This window comes from Pelodiscus sinensis, chromosome 10, assembly GCF_049634645.1.
Source record: "Pelodiscus sinensis isolate JC-2024 chromosome 10, ASM4963464v1, whole genome shotgun sequence".
In the NCBI taxonomy this organism is placed as follows: domain Eukaryota; kingdom Metazoa; phylum Chordata; order Testudines; family Trionychidae; genus Pelodiscus; species Pelodiscus sinensis.
The window spans coordinates 14,247,423-14,270,574 of record NC_134720.1 but is presented as its reverse complement, the minus strand read 5'-3'; the positions used below and the strand labels follow the sequence as shown (position 1 = coordinate 14,270,574).

General features: G+C 42.0%; 2 long non-coding RNA genes across 3 annotated transcripts in view; one reads left to right on the top strand and one right to left on the bottom strand.

Annotated features, from left to right (window-relative positions):
* The window catches only part of LOC142830847 (uncharacterized), a 62,888-nt gene that overhangs the window by 16,544 nt on the left and 23,192 nt on the right, over window positions 1–23,152 (bottom strand). The window lies entirely within an intron of this gene.
* Window positions 455–6,909, top strand: LOC142830846 (uncharacterized). The gene is made up of 3 exons (XR_012906371.1): window positions 455–817; window positions 2,623–2,739; window positions 6,081–6,909. It is a non-coding gene; the product is annotated as an uncharacterized LOC142830846 (long non-coding RNA).

Here is a 23,152-nt window from a genome sequence, read left to right as displayed (position 1 = left end):
TGAATTAGTATTCGCTCCTGCATGAGATGAGGATGGAAAGGCCTCCTCAACATTCCCCTTTCTAGTGCTCTCATGCAGGAGCTCACATAATCTGGCTTTGTCTCTCCTACTGAGTGCTAGATAGGCACTTGAATCTGTTACTGCTTCGGGCTTGTGAACAGCAAAACAAAATGAATGAGGGCTACTCAGCTCGTGTGTATGGAACCAGTTTAACGGAAAACAAGCAATTTTAATCACATCTCAATAGCAAGTGAGCTTTCATGCTTCCAAATCTATCAGCAGGCCAAATTGCCCCACATCCGCAATTTGCAATACAAGTTAACTTTTGTTAGGTTGGTTGGTTTTACAGAGAGCAATGGTACTGAGAGCTCAGGGGCCATGTTATTGATCAACTTTACCCAAAAGAACTACTGTGATGTGAATTGATTATTCCATTCACTATCTACTATATATTTGAGAGTATTTGGTTGTCTGTGAGTGTATCTGTCTGTCTGTCTGTTCAAGAGCTCTTCCTAAATACAACTTCTTTTTACCATAATTTAAAGATTTAGGTCAGGTGTATAACCACACCCATAAGGTCCACTTAAGGTGCGCAGCTCCAGCTACGTAAATAACATAGTTGGAGTCAATGTACTTAAGCTGAGCTTGGTGTGGCTCCTCAGAGGGAGGATGACAGGAGCAAATGCTCCTGTCAACTTCCCTTACTCCTCATGAATTGAGAAGTGCTGGTGTCACCCTGGGGTATCCTTGATGTTCTATTTAACAGGTCCTTACTAGACGCACTGTATCAAATGCCAGAAGATCCATCTCCAGCATGGTAAGTATAGATGTGGCTTAAAGAAAGGTAAGGGGTTGGTTGTGCCAGGAAGATGTGCCTGGAATGGGATTGCTTATGAAATCATACAGAAAAGAGACAAGGCAGGTGAAAGGGTCTGCTTCAGTCCTGAGCCTCCCACCACCCTTTAGGGAGGGCAGGGGGGCTGAAGCTGCTGCAGAGCACAGGGGGCAGATGAGCATGGACCTGTCCCAGCTGGGGAGCATGTGCCCCTCCACTTGCTCTGCCTGCTGGATCTGCAGTGGCCACAGAGAGGTGCTTCTTACCTGGCCCCAAGCTGCTACAGTGAGAGAGGGCTGGGGTTGTCCTCTCTCCCTGGAGCAGCCTGCACACTGAACCCCTCATCCCTAGCCCCACCCCACAGGAATGATTAACATGAAGGAAAAATTAATTAAGTTAAGGACCCAAGCAATGCCAGGTAAATCTTCTAGTATCTGTGTGTGGATCTATGGCTTGTTCTCAGGGGCAAATCATGAAAGGATACAGAGTGGGGTGGATTCCATCTGCTTCCTAGGCGACAAAGCAGCTCCCTCTGCACAAACTGCTCTGTAGACACCACTGTAGCCTAACAATTGGAATAGTCCCCATCAGCTTGTTTGTGCACTCTCCATTACAAAATCCATGTGCCAATGCAGCCTTGGGCCTCCTGGACCCCACCTCACTCATCCCGCATATTTCTACCCAGGGAACTTCCACAGGATTGCTCAAGAAATGGAAGTGCATTTCTATTTCCCTACCACACAGCCAGACCTCCCTCCTTTCCCTACTCCATCCCCCACACTTTTTTTTTCATGAAGGGGTTTTTGAAAGTAAGTGTTGTTTAACCACATGTCTAAAAAACTAAGGGAAGGTTTAGTTGTATTCTGAATCAGTATTTCTACGACAGTCCCTATAAAAACATCTGATAGTATAAGCAAAATGTCTAATATCATTTTAAATACAATTTAAAAACAATATGTACAATCCCTCCTTCCACCGTGTCATGCAAGCCGTTAATAACCAGTCATAATACAGTGTAATTAAAATGAAAGTAAGGAGAGTAGGCTCAGGGTATTGGTAAGGGAATACAGAGAATTTCACCCCTAGGTCACTCTTGGAATCCAGCCCAGGGATCGAATGTTTATTCCATTTAATTGGTGCTGGATTGCTCATTTGAAGTGAGTTGGTGGTCTCAAATTGGTTGCCAGTGAGCAAATCTCCAAACTAAAGCACATTCTCAAACCTGGTACTGTTAACATAGGCACAAAATGCAGGAGAAATAGGCATGGAGATTAAACTAGCCTCTTCCCCCTGCTGACAGTCCATACAATTCAGGGAATGAATCACATTGGTTCGGCACTGTGACAGCATTGCCCCTTCCTGTCCCATGATCTGGTCAAGGAAACTTCATTTACAAGCCCAATGGTATGATGCCTTTAATAAGTGCTAAGGGCCTGATTGAAAGCCAAGATTCTGATATGACTTCAGTGGCCTTTGGATCAGGCCCTTAAAAAACCCCAATTAACAAAAGGCAAAAAAATGCTACTTTAAAAAGCAAATGTCAGAAATACCAATGCTGCTCAGCGTTTGTCATCTCTCTTTGTGATATAACTTTGGCATCTCAGGGTCTGGAGCTCTCCCCCCTCCATGATCATCACAGGGAGTCACACTAGCTTCTAACAATGAATGGGATTGTGTGTGTGTATGTGTGTGTGTATGTATACACACACACACACACACACACACACACAAATACTAATTCACTTCTGTAATGACAATTGCACCACTGAATTTTTATATATTTATAGGATCAGGCTCCAGAATGTCCCAGCTTAAGCAACAGTGACAGCAGCCAGGATAGTCTCTCTCACTGGGTGTTGTCTTTTTTCTTTGTCATTTATGAGTCTACCACCATTGGTTCTGAGGTAAGCACAAGAAGCTATTTTCATTGGATACTGAAAAATGCTGTCTACCTTTAAAAGAAATATTTCCATGTATGTTCATGCAGCACTTATTATTCTACTGCCTGCTGTATATGTTGCTATGCATGTTAAAAATACAGTCAAGTTGATTAGTCAATCAAGGAACACTTAACCATGGAAAACACCCGTCTGTACCTCATGGACTTTTCTGTCAACATTCAAACTAGAATATGGTGAATGGCTTTTGCTATGACAAAACCCATGTGATTCTATGCTACATCTCATTACTGAACTTTTCTGCAGTAAGAACAGTGGGATTCCTTCGGCCAAGCCCTTCAACAGGAATTCCAGGCCCCTGGAAAGAACAATCAATAGGCCCCCCCATCCCTCTCCGCAAATATAGTCACGATCCCACCCTCACCCAGTGAAAACCTGAACACCATCCCTGGACCAGAAGACCCGCGGGTCAGTCAGAGCCTCATCCCCCACCTTCCCAGAGAACCCCGGGCCAGCCACAAACCCGTCTCCTACTTGCCTATAGGATCCCCTTGCCAGCTATAGCCACACGTCTCCTCCCTCCCCCAGATTTAACCCTGGGTATTTCATAGACTCATAGAAGAGGGAGGGACCTTGAGAGGTCAAGTCCAGTCACATGCATTCATGGCAGGACCAAGTACCATCTACACCATCCTTGACAGGCATTTGTCTATCCCGCTCTTTAAAATCTCCAATGAGGGAGATTCCACTCCCTCCCTAGAATTTTTTCTTTTAATTTTCAAGAATAAGACTTTATTGTTTTAGGATTTCTTATGTATCCAAACTAATCAGTTATGTGTCACAGGATGAGTAACATAAAGAGGCATAACATAAACATAAAGTATTGCTTAACCATTTGTAACAGCAACCAATCAGAAAATTTCCCTGGAACATACATTTCAACATAAATTTCCCTGGAATGAGTCCAGACGCTCATAAGCTTGGGGTAGGAAAAGGTGAACAGAAACAGTTTGGCTTTCATTCTAAACAGAAAAATACTTCTCAATCCACTTTAATGCAAAATCTGAAAAAGTGGAGGCAGAAGTTCAGAGTAAAGTATAGTCAAAGAAAACACTACAGGGCAAGTATCCAGAAAAGGGCTGGGTCAGTGTATCACATGACACTGTCTCTTATTCTTAAATTAAACAAACAAGCTTTATGGAGAACTGACAGAAATCTGTGTGTTCCAGGATCACAGCTGTGTTTGAAATTGTACCATTTGATAAATTAAAAAATAATCTTCTTTCACATCAATCTTTTCTTCTTCAGCTTAATAAGTTTTTGTTTTCTTCTATAAAATCCCACTCTCTGGCAGAGACTAAAAGAAAATCCACAATATCAGGAAACCCACTTGTTGTAAAATATACAGAGAAACAGTGTCTGCTTCCTTTTCCCTTCCAACACCCTACTTTGATCTTTGGACATAGGAGTCCTGCTGAAAGAAGTTGTCTCATAGTTTATAAGAATCAATGAGTCAGATCCACTTGGAATACCAAATATACATTGTGTTTTAAAAAGATTGAAAAATCTGATATTAATTCCATATTGCTCTCCAATCCAGGAATACAAATAACTTTCAGGGAATATTTCCAATGCTGCACAATCTGGATCTGCATATACCAATTTTTCTACTGTTTCCAGCCTGGGGTCTACCAATCCTTCATGCTGAAACAATGCAGCGGGCATAGGTGATAGGAAAGGCAAGACAACCTTCAGGCTATCAAACTGTTACACCTCAGCAACAATTGCTAACCTTATGAGAGAACCAGCCTCTTCATAATTAGCTCTGTCTTAGTGATAGTTCTATTGCCCCTAGTGAAGACATTTACTATTAACATTACTAGCAAAAATGAAGAACCTTTGCTATCTCAGGGCTAAGAACGCAGGGCCTGACAACTCACATTTTATTAAAAATGTCCATTTTTCCGAAAAAACTTGAGCTACGTCCACACGGCAATTGCATTCTTTTGAAAGAACAGAGGGTTTTTTCCGACAGTGGGAATCCTCTTTCTACGAGGAAGAAGTCTTTTCCCAAAGAGCTCTTTCAGAAAAAGGCGTGTGTGGACGGGGAAGAGGGTTTTCTTTTGAAAGAAGAGGCCTCCAGGAAATAACACAGGTGCCCTGGTGGCCACTCCATTCAAAGTAACCACAACTCTATAATTCCTGTCTCCTGGCAACTCTTAAAGCTGCAGGCACCCGGGACAAGCCTATGGCAGGAAGCCAGCCTGAGAGCAGCAACCCTGACCGCGCGGCTCTCCCTGCCACAGGCCTGCTTACCCATGGCGGAGCCACAAGCCCCCTCCTCCTTCCCCCGAAACTGCTCTGGTCCTTGTAGGGAGCACGAGCAGGGCTCCCAGGACCCACCCAGGAGGACCCTGTGCTCGGATGGATGGGCAGGGCAATCACTATACCTATAAATCCTGGGGATCTGGCAGCTAGGAAGCATTGTTTCTGCTACCCCTATGAATCCTGGGGATCTGATCCCAGATGGTCATTATGGTCCTTGCCACCTTGGCTAGCCCTAGGGATCTGGTGGACAGACCAACAGCCCTAGGGATGTAGTGGCCAGGCAATGCGGCCCCTGCTGCCCCCACAAGCCCTGGGCTTCCAGGGGGCAGGCAGCATGGACCTCGCTACACTGTTTAATTCTGGGGACTGTAGCATCCTTCACTCCAGCCAGCCCCAGGGATCCAGCAGACAAGCCAGCCCTGAGAATTGGGTGACCAGGAAGAACAGTTGCCAAACCCAAGTATTGGGCAGTTGGCCCTGTGGTGGCTTCACTACCAGCCCCAACTCTCCTCATACCCTGCACCCTACATGCTGCTGCCCTGAGCACCTAAACCCATCCAAGCATCTGCTCTCACTCCTGCAGCCCCCGACCCTGTGCCCTGAGCCTCTGTACCTCCCAACCCCCTGACCAGACTCCTGCAGCTCCCCCATCCCCACCCCTTGCCTTCAGCCCTCCACACCAAGCCACGCTTCAACCCCCTACCCTGAGTCCTACACACTCCGTCCTACACTTAAATTTCTTACAGGTACTGTTCTATCACAACTCCTATGGGAGAGGTTTGCAATACATCAGTACCTGTAAGAAATTTAAATAGCTTCCTCCCCTTCTCCACCCCCCCCCCCCCCATTGGTTGGATATATTTTATGGTAGAATAATCACCAGCATTTTGGGGTGTATTTGCCCTATTTCTCAGCAGTGTGACTTGAATTCGGTGTTCTCAATTATGACCCATGAAGGTACAGTTACAAGCTCACAAAAACTTTAACTGAGTTCTTTCTTGTGTTGTTTTCCTTTATAGAGTCCTGACAATGTACGATTGATTGCTGTGTATGGAAAAAGTTTCGGGAGAGGTGCATGGACACAGTTTGTCTATTGTTTCTTCATCTTTGTCCTACTTATCAAGAAGCTATGAGCAGAGTCATAAATGTTGCTTATCTATGTTGCTCCTATGGTGGCTCTTCTGTTCTCATATGATTTTAACATTCTGATATATGTATATATGGGGACTGGTAAGCATAGACAGATACAATATTTCTGACCTTTGCACTTCAAAGGCTGAACCAAAAAAAATACATAAACAAGTTACAGTTTCAGATCTCCCCAAAATGGATATTTTTTCTCTCAATGAAATGTGGGGAAAAAACAAAACTTTTAAGATAAAATTAAAGATGGACCCCCAATAGAGGGGTTTTTTTTTACCCTTTTTCTTCTTAAATAAATCTAGCTAAATTTCACAATGAAACATCATTTCAAAATAAGGAGTGTGAACATTCTACTTCAAAGTGCTGAAATGGAACATTTCAAAATGGTTCCTGTATTTTCCTGTCCAAAAGTGTATGTTTGTTTGTGTGTTGCAAATAAACCTCTACTCTGAAAATTTTCTTCCAGCTCTCACAGCAAATTACTTAAGGATATGCTTAGGCTTTAAACATGGTGCTAACCGCATTGGCTGCAGTGGGAATATTCACACACTTAAGGCATGAGTGTTTTGCTACATCAGGCCTGTTGTAATATTAATGTCCCTTGGCTTATCTAATTTTACATTTTCTATTTTAAAAGTTCAAAGGCTTGATATCTCTCGCCGATACACACAGGTATGCACCAGCACTTATCTTTTAAAATCAGCAGCCACATAAAATCACAACAACCATAGTTATTAGTTAATGGCAACATGACCTTACAGTGTATATCTAAGAACAAGAGCAAGCCCTGAGTATTTTCAGCTGAATTAACAGATGCATACTGATCCTCAAATTCCTAAAATGAGACAAGTCATTTTTGTCTAAAAGGAAGACCGAGAACATGTTTCAAACTAAGAAGACACCTTCTTGCAGAACACCCATGTAGCATTTTGCTGGCAATTAATTTGTCACTATAAAGCAGAATGCTAGAGACTTTAGAGATTTCTTTAGAAAATGCTCTATTCTTTCTTCTTTGCACTGCTTGAAATCATAAACACTCTCCAAGAATTATTTTTAAGTGCAGTGTAAAAATGTCCGAGTTGAACATTCATTGAGCTTTAGGGCCAGATCCTGTCAGATCTTAAGCATGTTGTATGAATTGCTGGGAACTTTCAATGGCTTTAGAAGGCAAAAGGGGTTCACGACTCTTAGCACCTTGCAGGACTGGGCCTTAAGACACTTCACATGCTTGTTTAAACTGTATTGTAATTCTTGGTCTGCCTAAAGGACAAGAAAATTATTCATTTTCCAAATGTTAAAGAAAACAGTCTTGTTTTTGATAGAAGCACTAATTGTATTGCTATTGATTCACATGAGAAGCAATTTACAAAAGACCATTCTGATGTAATTTATTAAAAAAAAATAAGAAAACATGAGAAGGTGAATTTTTAGAGAGACAATTGCATTGAACCATAAATAACTAGTTATATTCCTGTATCGCCAGGAATGTATGTTCTTTATTTATATCCCTTATTTCATAGATCTCTTATCCCTTATTTCATAGAGGGATAAGGGATCTTTCAGAAAAGGCTTTATTTTCTGCAAGATCAGCATCTAGACTGGCGCTTTTTTCCGACAAAGCTCCGTGCGGAAAAAAAGCGGCAGCCATCTTTATGCTAATGAAGCAGGGGAGATTTAAATCCCCGTTTCATTAGCAATTGTGATACGTCTAATTTACATCCCTTTTACGAAAAAGGGATGTAATCTAGACGTAGCCCATGTGTATTAAGAATTTTGGATGTATGCTGGAATGATGACTAAACCCAGGCATGTCATAAGGAGATGATAAACAAGTCTGCCTTAGACAGGAGTCTCAAGCTCCTGGCCAGTGAGTCATCCCAGGCTGGAGCAGTGGTCAGGCCTCCTCACATTTCTCAAAGGGACATGAACTGGGAGGAAGCGGACCACACTCGGTGAGCACACACAGATTGCACAACTGTTCCAGCCTGGGATAGCCCACAGGCTGCGAGATTCTGATCTCTCGCCTTAAACAAATGAATGTGAATTTGCTTCTCTCACCCAATCATCAGGCAGAGACAATGAAAGTACATTTACATATCAGGTAAATAAAGTGATCAAAATAGCCAGTGGGGAAGGAGACAGCATGGCAACTGTACCTCAACATGAGAGAGATGCTTGGTCTGGGTTTTAATTTTCAGAGAATACAGTGCAAATGTTCACTGGTCTGACATGAAAATATAGGATGGAAGCCATCTTTGGCATCCATCACTAGAGAGCAGACACATGGGATAAGAGCTCTTGCAAGCTGAGAAGATGGGTCCTTCAACTACAGTAGGGTTTGAAATCTCTGGAAACTGAATATAAGCTGAGAAACCTGATTAAGCAAAGATCTTTTACCTATGAAGCTAAGGCAAAACAGTGGAAGGTCCTGACTGAGGAAAAGTCAACCAAGGTTGATGAACGTCACAGTGGGGCTGTCGACAGGCTGCCATGGTCAGAGATGTTGAACCAGGGCTGGTAAATAACATGCTTATTGTTGTTTATTTTGAGTGACAGACAGCTAGGTTGCCAAAGCACTGTAACACTGAGGCTATGTCTACACTGCACTGTTCTTCTGGAAAAAAACTATGCAAATTGCAACCCACAATTTGTGTAGCTTTCTCCGCTTCTTTTTTCGGAAGTGACTTTTCCGACATTTGGCCCATCTACATTGGGCCAAACGTCAGACCCCCCGACTCATTTTCAGAACATCCCTTCTTCCTTGTAAAACAAGATTTACAGGGATGCTGAAAAAGTGCATCTGCTCTTCTGAAAAATTTTTTGGAAGAGCAGATGTGTTACCTGGACAGTAACCCGGTAACACGGAATCCCGTAAAAACTCTGCAATGTAGACATAGCCTGAGTGCTTCACAGAGTAAGAGATGACACAGCCCCTCGTTGGTCCAAATTGCACCCCAGAGCTGTGGCACCAAACTGGAATTTCTGTGTGGATTTTTTTGTACTTCTGTGTTCAGTAATCTTCATGGATTTTCTCATTCTTCTCTTACTTTAAAAAAATCTAAATGGAATCATATGAATTATTTGTGTTTGCAACATAAAAAATGCGGGGGGGGGATCAACTCATTTTAGCTTTACCTGGTAGTACGTTATTTTTAAAGGGTCAGTTCTTTTACATTGTTCATTGTTTGCAAAAAAATAGCAATACACAGCAAAGTAGGGCACAGTTCAGAAAATCATTGGGCTTTAGCCACTGGCAAACAGAGAGTTTATTCATTCTGACTTCTTTTTAATTAGATAATGATTTTAATGGGTTTCAGCATTTATATACTGTTCAGGTCTGTCTTACTTTAATCCAACTTTTAGACAGTGAGGAGAAATGCATTTATCACAAGCCTGTGGTAAAACAAGTGACCTCGACTCCTTGTTTTATGAAAAGGGCCTAAGACTTAGGATTCCCAGGTTCAATTCAGCTTCACCACAGACTTTCAGTATGACCTGGGGAAATCTGCAGTCTCCTTGTGCCTCACTTCCCTATCTCAACGTGGTGTTTGTGAGGATAAATACATGAGAGACTGTAAAGTACTCAGATACTATGAGGATGGATGCCACATAAAAGCTGAAGGTAAACAAAACTGTGATCCTAAGAATTTGATCCATTGAAGTCACTCGGAATCTTTCCTTTGACTATAGTGTTGGTTGATCATACCTATTTGGGGACCAATTGTCCATCAGGGATTAGAATGAGACAACTGCTCATCTTACAAACCGTGGTAGCACAGCACTCTAGCCAATTGGTACAATGTTCTGTCCTCAAATTCCCACCAGTGAGCCATATTTCAAACCATTACTCAACAGTTTAAATTAGTCATTAACAGGCAGTATTAGGGCATACACAGCATGGCACCATATGGCCCTTAAATACTTGCCATTTGCATTTAATAACCCAGGATGTGATTACTGGCCTTTATTCAGCCATTAAATGTAGGTAAGGGAATAAATAGCCTTCAGCCACTCTAGTGTGCCCCATGTAAGCACCAAGCAGAACTCTGCATTTGAGGGAGCACATGACTAAGATGTCTCTTGTGTAGTATAAGGAGGCTCAAGAGGGCAAAGAGTGTTAGGGAATTGTCAGAACCGTAGTTCAACCCCAGAACGACGATTCAACTCCTTTCCTTCACCTATCAAAAACGAGCCATATCTTGGGAAGCACTTACCTAACTTTTGGGTCAAACATCAGCCTGCTTTGTTCCATCATATTAAATGTGATTTTTTTCACTGGAAATCTCAGGAGATCCTCTTCAACTAATTATAAATTATGGAAAATGGGAATAAAAACACTAAGGTAACTTTCCATAAAAAATGAAGATATTTTGCTCACCAATAACACTGCTGGCTAGAGACTGAAAGCTTCACACTTGCAGTGGCTCCTTGAGAAATGCATATTTTAAGGCTGGGCATTTAAAAATGTTTATGAGCACACTTCAGATAGGTTAAGATTTTAAACGAGACCGTGTAAGAATTGGCCACTAAAGCTACATCTAGACTGCTGCTTTTTTTTTGGAAAAAGATAAGCAAATTCCACTCTTCAACTTGCGTACCTTTTTCCAATTGTTTTTCCGGAAGAAGCTTTTCTGAAATTCTCCATCTACATGGGGCCAAATTTCAGAAAAACTTCCTCTTCAAAAGAGCCCTTTTTCCTCATAAAATTAGAAATATGGAGCTTCCAAAAGAGCGTATATGCTCTTACGCAAAAAAATGTCAGAAGAGTAGAGGCATTCCCTGGAAGTCTAGACATAGCCTAAGTAAGCAGATACCTTTTTTCATCTTAGTCTTACCAGGTGCCCTGCCAAGAAGCTCTGCCTCCTCCAGGGAGTTCATATGGGTCAAGTGAGGTACATACTATTGAAAACACATAGAAAAATCCATCAAAAATCTGCCCTAGCCACAGAATATGAATAATCATGTGGGGAGAATACTGTGTAACTGATAGTTTTAGGGGTTTGCTGCATTCAATTTTTTTTTTCAAATTTTAAACTTCTTTTCTGAAGATACAGCTGTCCCAGTGTAAACAAAGAATTCCTGCCGCGTTATATTACATCCTATCAATTCATTTGATTTTTGTACTATAAACAGGGTGCTGACTTGCAGAAAAAAATGTTCCCCACTAACCAAAAACAACAGCAAAAATATGACTTTCTCTGCCTAATCCCAATCACCTTTAAAGAACTTTAAAGCCTACATGGAATATTTAAGGCCCTCCTATAGACCATATATTATTGTGTGTGACACGATGTTACAACCTCATCTTGTCTATATGGATTAGTTCAAACCATGTTCTAAGGCTACATCTAGATTGCAAGCCTCTTTCGAAAGAGGCTTTTTCAAAAGATACTTTTGAAAAAGCCTCTTTCGAAAAAGAGTGTCTAGACTGCAACCAGTACTTTAGAAAAAGCAAGTCGCTTTTTTGAAAGAAAGCACCCAGGCAGTCTGGATGCTCTCTTTCCAAAAAGCACCATTTGCATTATAACGGCTACTTTTTTTGAAAAAACCCTGTAGTCTAGACACACCCTAACTGTATAATGGACTGTGTTCAGGTTATAATACTCATTGGCCCACTCACACAGGCAAAGCAAACCAGGTCAAAAAACCTGGAACATTGTTATGTTATAAACCACCAGATACATTCTGCCTGAGAGCGAATAAAATTACCAGTTGAACCTCTCTCACCCAGGACTCTCTTGTTTGGCAACATCCATGATCTGGCAGTACCAAAATGTTGCTAGACCAGAGAGCTCCTGCTGCAGAGGTTGAGAACAGCTGGGAGCAGATATGGTCTGGTCTGCAGCAGCCTGCAGGGGCAGTGACCTGGGGGTAGAGAGCCCCAGGAGCAACTGCCAGCTACTTCCAGTGTTCCCCAGCCCTGGCCTGCATGGTGGCAGCTGATCCCAGTGCTCCTTCTCCCCATCCCTCATGGGGAATCATGGGAGCAGCTGTCATCATGCGCAAGACAAGGGAACCCCAGGAGCAGCTGCTGCCACTGCACACATGGGGCTGGGGTCAGTGAAACTGGGAAAAGCTGCTGCTGCTGTGAGGGTCCAGGGTAGGAAGCAAAGTCTCAGCAGTGGGCTGTGGGTAGCAGCCCTAGGCAGGAGAACCTCCAGAGGTCATGCCTCCGGATTCTCCTGAGACAGCAACTGGGAGGGGAGCCACCAGAGAGCCTGGATGCCTGACTTCCCCTGGTCCGGCAAATTCTCTTTTTTGGGACCACTCCGGTCCCAAGCATGCTGGAATAGGGAGGTTCAGCCTGTAGTAAGCTTGAGAAATAATCCCGCCCATCAAAGCCAAAGAACAGAAAATAAATGAAAAAATAAAAAAAAGTCTGAGGAGTCATATATATAACAGCCCAATGTCTGTGACTCTGTAACACTGAAACGCTGGCTGTTGCCTCCCGCTGTGGCACTCAGCTGACTTCTGCGCCACTCAGCTGGGTCGCTGCGTAGGAGCAAGTGGAGCAAGTGGCCGTTTGGGGTCCACACTCCCCATGCAGCACCCAAACGGCCGCTTGTACCGCTTGCTCCCGCACGGCGGCCCAGCTGAGTGGCGCAGAAGTCAGCCGAGCACCATGGCGGGACGCAACAGTGCTGCCCAAAGGGAACAGCCGGGGGGGGGGGCCTGGACGAGCGTGCGATTCTGACATCAGGAAAGGGCGCCGGATCAAAAGGAGGAAAGCGGAGCAGAGAGGAGGAGACAGAGAGGAGAATGGAGGAAATGGAGAGGAGGCAGAGGACAGTGAGAGAGAGAGTGAGAGAGATGCAGCAGGAGTAGGAGAAGAGAAACACAGATTCAGAAGCAGGAGGGGGAGAAGAGAAAGAGAGAGAGAAAGAGAGAGAGGCAGGAGGTGGACGAGAGCTGAGAGAGAGAGAGGGCGAAGCAGTAGGAGGAGAAGAGAGAGAGAGAGAGGCCGTTTGCACTGCTTGCTCCCGCGCGGCGGCCCAGCTGAGCAGCACAGAAGTCAGCCAAGAGCCACAGTGGGAGGCAAAGGGGGGCGGGGAGAAGGGGGAGGGGTGGTGACGAGAGTGCATCCACAACGGAGCCAGAGGAGAGTGGAGAAAGAGAAGAGAAAGGGAGAGTGAGAGGCAGGAGGGGGAGAAGAGAAAGAGAGAGACGGAGAGAGAGGCAGAAGGCGGATGAGAGCTTAGAGAGAGAGAGGGAGACAGTAGGAGGAGGAGAGAAAGAGAGAGAAAGAGAGAGACCGGAGGCTCAGGAGAGAAGACCGATGTGGAGGAGAGACCTGAAAATCCTGTCTTATGACAGGCTAATTGGCTAGTATTAATAGAATACGGTAACATTCAGAATGATTAAGACAGGCAGAACCTGACCCTAAGTAGCAGGAAATGGAAAATATAAGGTTCTGGTAGCAACATTATCTTACCAAGCTGTACCTATATTCTATTAAAGTTCGACTTTTAAATGAATATGAAATTATAATATAGCATATTGATATTGTATTTTTACAAGGTGTTGCTTTCTCATTGTCTAAACTCTTAGTCATTCTTGAATAATTTTAGATGCAAATACTGGGAACGTTTAGTAGGTAATAAGTTTACTACCTCCAATATACACTTCGAGCTGTGATATTTGTAACCTTTCTTGTTTGCTTTTCTTCAACTATGGATGTGACTGTCAGTCACACAGAAATGTTTGAGAAGGAGTTTTTATTCATACAAATGGCATTTCTGCATAAGCAACAGTATTTACAAATGAACGAGTACATTTGTCCTGAAAATAAAAGCCTAGCAGGTAGCACTATGTTATATACTATATATGCAATGACTTGGTGGCCATATGATAAGACAAAAATTGAACATAGATATCCAATAAGTCTGGCTTTGTTTCTGAGTTAGACAAAAAAGACCCTATTAAAATCTGGCCACATACAATACAATACATACCTAATATTATGCTATTTCTTGGTCAAAAGAAGATAGCTTCTGACTTAAAACATTCTAGAATTGTATTTCTCTTTAAAATGTTCCTCTCTCCTCTCTCCTCTCTCCAAATGATTTAAAGGCTGAATGATTTCTTTGGACGTTACTTTTATTTCCCAGTCTGGGAGCAGAAACACCATCAATTTCATTCAGGTGACCCTCCACACAGACCAAATATAGAATGAAGAACAACAAATCATTGAAGGAGTATTAGCTACAACTTGTTTCTGAAAGAACATAGTGAGCCAAAATGTAGGATCAATTTGTAGATGGGGTTGAGCAAAACAGAAACTCATAACTGATATAGTTTAAACTGAGTAGTTCACCCAGCTATAGTCATGAGTAATTTAATCTCCCTCCTGCTTTATTAATAGATATATACTGTCCATACAATTTTTCCGTCCTCTAATATCCTTCTATTGGAAGAAGGAAGAGCTCCAGAGATTTGGAATCTAAAGGTGATTGACATTGATCCATGTTCATATATAAACATTTCACAGATTGCATTAGCTTTGTTGCTATTTGGGTTGCTCACTGTGACACACATCTTTAAAAGGGTGGCTGACACCTAACTTAGAGGTGCCAAGTAAGTAAATTACAAGATGTAATTTTAGATAGACCACAACTCTTTTAGGGGACATCTCTTTTATTTCTGGAAGTTCAGCCATCTGTTAGTCAACTTGCTCACTCAGGACCTTATCCAAAGCCCATTGAAATAGATGAGAGTCTTTCCAATGACTTGAGAGGGCTTTGGGTCAGGTGCTATCAGTTCTTAGGTGGGTGGAAAACTACGTTCAATAAACCAATCCAAAGTATAATCTTTCATTGGAAAACTTACCTATACAATATGCAGCTACCAACAATTTTGACATTGAGTCTTTCAAGTCCCTCTGAACTAGCAGAGACAAGGTCACCTTCATTATTCTAAACAAGACTAAGATTCACACTCACCTTTGATGTTCTTCTTTGCTTTGGGGGTTCACATCAGGACTTAAACATTACTAGCATATAATTGCTATAGTTTGGTAAGCAGAATTGATTCCCTTGGAAAAAATTTACAATAATGATTTAAACTGTGATTCGCACGTTTCAGAGTTGAGAGGATTTATTTCCATGTGTGCAATTTACTGTATAATGATGTCATTTTGTAAAGCAAATAAAAGACGGAGGTGAGTGGAAGACTCTTGTTAACAGAAAAGATTTCCCAGGCTCTGGGGGTATGTGTACAAGCAGGACTAAAGTAGAATTAAGTTACACAACTTCAGCTACATCAACTGTGTAGCTTAAGTCAAAATAACTTAATTTGGCTTTTGGCACTGTCTATACAGCCGGAAATCAAAGGAAGAACACTCTTCCTTTGACTTTCCTTACTCCTCGGCTGTGTCTACACTGCACCCCTTTTCCGGAAAAGGGATGCAGATTAGACAAGTCGGAATTGCAAATCCGCGGGGGGATTTAAATATCCCCTGCGGCATTTGCATTTACATGGCTGCCGCTTTTTTCCAGCTTGGGGATAAGAAATCCTCCGGAAAAGGGCTTATTTTCCGGAGAATCGCATCTAGACTGGCGCTTTTCTCCGGCTTATCCCCAAGCCGGAAAAAAGCGGCAGCCATGTAAATGGAAATGCCGCGGGGGATATTTAAATCCCCCACGGATTTGCAATTCCGATTGGTCTAATCTGCATCCCTTTTCTGGAAAAGGGGTGCAGTGTAGACACAGCCCTCGTGAATAGAGTTATCAGGAGTCAGAGTAAGAAGTTCTCCAGCTTGACATTATTTCGGAATAAAAGCTTGTAGTGTAGATGGGCTCTTCGTTATTTCAGAATAACTGATGTTTTACTGAAATAACACAGCTGTGCAGACATACTTTGAGACTGCACAGATGCAGTTTTTTCACAGGATTGTGGATCATCTCACTTACACCAAGTTCACTGGAAATTCTTTACACATTCTCAGGATACAGAGTTCCCACATGTTGGAAAAGAGATCCTTGCAAGTTTGTGTGTTGGGTGTGGGGGAATCAGCAGTAGAATATACAGAACTGAATAAAATAGGAGGAAAAGGGGCTTGAGAATTATTAATTATTTAAGAATTAGATAGATATAGTCAGCATTTATGTAAAGTGTTAACTCCTCCTAACTAGGAGACATGGATGAATTGTTAACAGAAGTGAGGATGGAGGTAAACAAAGGCTTAACTCTAGTAGATCTAAGGAAAATAGTCACCATGAAAAGCTGTAGGGTGGTGGGGGTAGAGGAGAAAGTTCCCTGCTCAAATCTTGCCCTTTTTTTAAAAAAAGGTTTGTGACATCCCAACTTTCTGCATCCCTCCCTGGGAGGTTTGTGTTTATGCAGGACTCCAAGAAGCATCACGGTCTAGTGAACTGGGCACAAGACTGGGAGCCAGATTCTCAGTCATTCTCTCACCTCTGGTGCACAGCAGGGAGTAAGGTCTGTTGCACTCAGGTGCCAGTGCGAGAAGCAGCAGCCTCACATCAGCCCTAGTATGCTGGAATAGTATGCAGTCTACCACACTGAATCCGCTTGTGACCTTCCTCTCCAGAGCACCGGGCAAAAACCAGGCTGGGCATAGGTGGACATATCAGAGGAGACATCGATCTACAAACAAATAAGAGATGTAATTTCACATTCCTCCCTTTATCCTGGCCCATGCCACTAGGCAGCTGTAAAATGGTTCAAAACATACATTTGATGCATTTCCCAAGCTCATTTTTCTGCCCATCATTTTCCTTCGTACTTAGATGTGTCACAATTCGCCTCTCCCCAGTGGAGGATTAAATGCAGTACAAAGATAATTCAGCTATCTCTTTAAATAGCGTTGGAGGAGAGAGATGAAGAGGTTTTTAGGGTTTTTGAAAAATCTCTCTATTGGCATCTTCAGGTGGCTAAATACTTTCACAATCTGGACCTAAGTGACCTGTACGTTGTCTTTCAAGTGTGTGTCAGAACCAGAATTAAAACACAGGGGCCTGCTCATCTTAAATTGGGCCCAGGCGCAGACACAGAGTTGTTGAATCTGTGCAGAAGCAGTAAGGTGCTATGGTACACAGAACCACTCCATTCATCAGCAGGTGTTCAGCACAGTGCAGCAGACAGTGCCGCAGATGCCGCACAACCATCCACGAACTTGAAGCAGATCCTTTAGAATTGGTCTACTCCCTGCTTACATAGATACTTATGTATCCCCTTCCACTGCAGTATATTAGGTGCTCGACTCATCCTCTCAACACTTTGGGAGGGAAATAATGATTACTCTCTCAGTTTTACAGATGGGGAACTTCGGCACACAGAGAATAGTGACTTTCCCAAGGTCACATACAAAGTCTGTAGTAGAAATGGAATCTTTACAATCACAGTCTAGTTCTTTAAGAAGGGATCCAGCCTCACAGAGGCTGAGGAGTCCCAGTAAGGGGTACTGCTGCCCACGGTTGTTTTGGTAGTGGGGACTAGAGGTTTGACATAATTCCCAACCTGGACTGCAGGCAGAGGAAGTATTTGCAAAGGCACATTTGGCTTTTATTTCAGAGGTGCAATTTGGGGGGGAGGGCTAAGTGGTGCTATAGCCCCTCCAAAATTTGGAATCTCTGAATTTCAGATTTGAGATCGCTTAAGAGCTGTGTCTGGGCTAAGTCATGTGCTTTAACTACAACAGAGTTTGTGCTGCTCCCAGTTTTGCCTTTAGGGGCTGGAAGTTTGTTTATAAATAGAGAGTGGCAGAGTGATTAAGATAACAAAGGGCTTGTCATTCAAGTAATTGAGGAATTGCTAGATGATCATGAAAACATTTCCAGGTACTCCACTTAAAAGATAGGAAAGGATGGTTAGAAATTATGTTCTCTGGGAGTAGCTATTGGAATCACTGCTATTCAACTTAGTGGGAAATGTTCTTGAAAAAGGAGTAAACAGTGAGGTGATAACATTTGCAGATGATATAAAATTATTCAAAATAGTCCAAAGCTGACTGCAAAGAGTTACAAAAGGGTCTCACAAAACTAGGTGATTGGGCAACATGATGGCAGATGGAATTCAATGTTGATAAATGCAAAGTAATGCACCTGAAAAAAAAATCTCAACTATACATTCAAAAATGATGGAGTCTAAATTAGCTGTTATCTCTCAAGAAAGAGATAATGGAATTAGTGTAGATAGTTCCCTGAAAACAACTGTTCAATGCTCAGGGGCAATGTAAAAAGCTAACAGAATACTGGATAATAGTAGGAAAGGAATCGATAATAAGACTGAAAATATCATATTGCCTCTGTATAAAGTCATGGTATGCCCACATCTGAATACTTCATGAAGATCTGGTCACCCCATATTTAAAAAGATTTATTGGATTTGGATATTGGATTTGTTACAGAGGAAAGCATCAGAAATGATTAAGAGTAAGGAACATCTTCCATATGAGAAGAGATTAAAAAGACTCCAACTTTTCAGCCTGGAAAAGAAAAGACTAACGGGTGGAGGAGTGTTAAAGGTCTATAAAATCTTGAATGGTATGGAATAAAATCAAATAAGGAAATGTTATTTACTCCTTCACTAAAATAACACAAGAACGTCACCCTATAAAATTTATAGGCAGCAGATTTAAAACAAACAAAGTAAATTATTTCTTTGTGGTCAGCCTAAGAACTCTTTGCTAGGGGATGGTGGAAAGACCAAAACTATAACAGGGTTCTAATAAGAAGAAAATAAAGTACAAGAAGGATAGACCCATTAATAGCTACTAGTCAGAATAGGCAGGGATGGTGTCCCTATCCTTGCCAGAAGCTGGGAATGAGTGATAGGGGATGATTCACATGATGATTACTTGTTCTGTTAATTCGTTCTGAAGCACCTGGCATTGGCTACTGTTGGAGACAGGATACTTGGCTAGATGAACCTTTTTGTGTGACCCATTATGGGCATTTTGACATTCTTATATAAAACCCAAATATGTCTGCTTCCTTCTGTAACCCACTAGACCCCACTCCCTTCCCAGAACTGAGATAGAGCCCAAGAATCCTGACTGTGTGTGTGTCTCTTTCTCACAGAAGAGTTAGTATTGAAGTAAGGATATACATTACAATTTGAAGCCTCACCAGCATGCCTTAAGTGACTTGCCACAAGATGTCAGGATATGTTAGTATTAGAGCTGAATGGCTCTGATATTTATTTATGTTTATATAGGAATTAGATACAGTGCTCCTATCAGCTAGAGTTTTCAAATGCTTTAGTAGCCCCACTAGAGTCATCTAAGAGATCATTGGGTTTTTATTTATTGATCTGTGGTAACAACTGATAGATACTGAGGGCCTGATTGTCTGCTGTCCTAAAATGGCTACCCTCCAGGGAAGTCAGTGAGCTTTTTTGATTTACACCAGCTGAGAATGGAGCCCTGGCAGTTTAATGGTGATCACTGTTTGAAATAATGAATAAACATTGAGTGTCTGCTGCTCCAGTGCTAGACATCATTTTGATAGAACAGGTATGTCTTCAAACATTAATAAACATGTAAGATAGAGCAGGCCCATTTCCCACGGCACAGAGAAACAAAAACAGGCACTGGAAGAGGGACGGGAAAAATCACTGTACAGTATATATGTGTGTGCATCTGTATCCATACAGATTTATCCATATATTAAGTTATAGATGCACACATATAAACACTTAGTGTGCATCTACACTGCACCGTTATTTCGAGATAAATAGCGTTATTTTGAAATAACAATGTGAGCATTCACACGGCCATTTTCTTATTTCAAAATAATGCATGGCTTAGTCTAAAATCTGTAAACCTCATTCTACAAGAAATAACACCTATTCCAAAATAATTATTTCGAAATAAGGCTGTGTGTAGATGCTCCACTGCTGCTATTTCGAAATAGCCCTTCATCAGGCCAATACTAAGTTATTCTTCCCCTGTGCCTCTAAATCGAGGTAGCACATCTAGATTAGGGGAGCCTGCCTTGGACTAATTTTGATGCTTCCCTGCAGTGTAGATGTTCTATTTTGAAATAAGTTATTTTGGAAAAACTATTCCGGAATAGCTTATTTTGAAATTGATGTGCAGTGTAGACAGAGCCTTACATATAGATATGCATGTATATATACATAGAAAAAATGCATATGTGTACATTTATATACATATATACAGGGCTCGCCAAGCGGCAGAGAGCCCTGCTCACCAGCTGCATGGTTCTGCGCTCTGCACATGCACAGATCGTTCTGCACATGCGCAGATCGCTCCACGCCATGGGCGAGTAGATTACACTATTTGTCGAGCTCTGCATATATATAATTCATTTAAGATATGCAACTACCTTGTCAGAAGTATAGCTGTTTCAAATTGACCCCCACACATTGATACACACGAAAGTGTCAGAACAGATTGTAAGTTTGTTCAAAGCTTAAGAAAAAAAATGAAATAATATATCAAACAGCTCATGGATTTTCCAGCTGCTTCTTTAAAACTCCAGGTTGATGGTTGCTGCGAGAAGTCAGATTTCCTCTCCCATGCTGAGAACTAGACTAATCTTGATTCTATTTTTACTTTGAGATGTTGAGAGCTACAAAGTGTAGCTAAAGTATTGCTATTCTCAGGAGCTCTTGCATTGCTAAAACAAATGGGCTGCACTTCAAGGTTGGCGCAATTAGGTATTTAAAAAGAGAAACTGCATCTGCCAGTGCAGTGTGGCACTGGCTATGCTCTGCTTGGCTGTTCTTGAAACCACAAACTGGGCATGGCAATTCATTTGGCATCAAGAGATTTTCAGCTCACAGAGAGTCAGCCAAGAGCTCATTATCTTTCCTGCCCTGATCCCAGTCCTGGCTTTTCTAATTTTACTGGTGGGGGAGGGTGAAGCAAAGAAAGAACATTGGAAGTTTGTAATATATATTCCAATACAATATATAAGTATGCTATTTGCAAATTAGCAATGGGGTGATAGACTCATAGACTTTAAGGTCAGAAGGGACCCTTATGATCATCTAGTCTGACCCCCTGCACAATGCAGGCCACAGAATCTCACCCACTCCTAGAATAATCCTCTCACCTGTATCTCAGATATTGAAACCTTCAAATAGTTTGAAGACCCCAAGATGCAGAGAATCATCCAGCTGTGATCTGTACCCCATGCTACAGTGGAAGGCGAAAAACCTCCAGGGCCTCTGCCAATCTACCCTGGAGGAAAATTCCTTCCCGACCCCAAATATGGCGATCAGCTGAACCCTGAGCATGTGGGCAAGACTCACCAGCCAGACACCCAGAAAGTTCTCTATAGTAACTCCTATCATCCCTCCATTGACCTATTTACTGTGCCTGTGTGCCTTTTCCTTCATTGCACAGATAGAGGCACTGCAGCCTTTCAGTGTTTTCTTCTGATGATATCCATCTTGGTCATTGGCTACAGGCCTACAGATTTCCTTTTCCTATCTTGGGCCACACAGCCCTTTCCATGGTCCCTGCCATTCCTGTGTTCAGGAGATGCAGGGAGTTCAGACCATCTCCCTGCAGAGGAAGACTAAAGGTGTTAACTAGGACTGAATTTATCCCCATTTGTAACTATTGGTAAACATAAATTATTTCGTAGCCTTGGTGTCATCTACATGGTTTGGAAGGGGCAAAATGATGGTCACCCCCTAATATTAAACTGTATGACCAGCTACTCTACTGCTAGGACCCGTGATGTGAAACACAGGGTGGGAGGAGGAACAAACAAAGAGTTCACAGTAATTGATGTTTCCAGACAATGATCTTGGCGTCTCTTTAAATCTATTTATAATTGCTTGCTCCCTGGCCCTGAATATGTATAGGATACTTCACCCATGAAGGGTGAGCACTCTGTTTCTTTCCTGGATATGAAAGATACATAACTCAAAGGGGCTGCAGCCCAGAGAGAGATGAAATACTTTTTTTTTTTTTTAAACAAATGCAGGACTGGTAATCACCCTTCATGGATGAGATAGAACCAAAACTGAATTCCTAGAGAACTTTTAAATTAAGATTTTTAAAAAAGGTTGAACCTAGGTAACAGAACAATCAGAGAATGAGGTAGGTGGATCTGGAAGCAGGTATACAAAAGTTCAACAGTGCCTTGGAATTATCACACTGTGGATATCAAGAGAGAATTGGAGAGTGCCAGGGCCTTGAGAACAGATAAGTGCAAGTAAAAAAACCCAGAAATAAATGGATGTGATTGTGGCTATGTCTAGTCTGCAGGCTTCTTTTGGAAGAAGCTTTTCCAGAACAGATCTTCTGAAAAAACTTCTTCCAAAAGAGAGCATCCACACTGCCAAAGAGCATCGAAAAAGCGATCTGCTGTTTCAAAAGAGAGTGTCCACACTGAATGGATGCTATCTCACATTTCAGCTGTGATTACTATGGATGGAGTGGCCATCAGGGCACTTGTGCTTTTTTCTCTTTCCTCTTCTTTCAAAAGAACTCCCTCTTCCCAATCCACACACACCTTTTTCCAAAAGAGCTAAAAACCTCTGAAACCTCATAGAAAGAGATTTACCAATGTTGGAAAAACCCCTCTGTTCTTTCAATTTTTTTTTTCAAAAGAATATGATTTCAGTGTGGACATAACTGAAGTTTTTTAGGAAAAGCTACTGTTTTTCCCCAAAAAAATCTCTGTAGTGTAGACAAACCCTCAGAAATTAAATTTATTGGGACATGAGCTTTGAGAGGTAAAATCAGTTCAAGTTCAAAACTATCAATTTAGGCTTGAATAAGGATCTTAACTATTTAAAATAGTAATAGAAATGTAGCCGTGTTAGTCTGGTGTAGCTGAAGCAAAATGCAGGACTATGTAGCACTTTAAAGACTAACAAGATGGTTTATTAGATGATGAGCTTTCGTGGGCCAGACACACTTCCTCAGATCAAATAGTGGAAGAAAATAGTTACAACCATATATACCAAAGGATACAATTAAAAAAAATGAACACATATGAAAAGG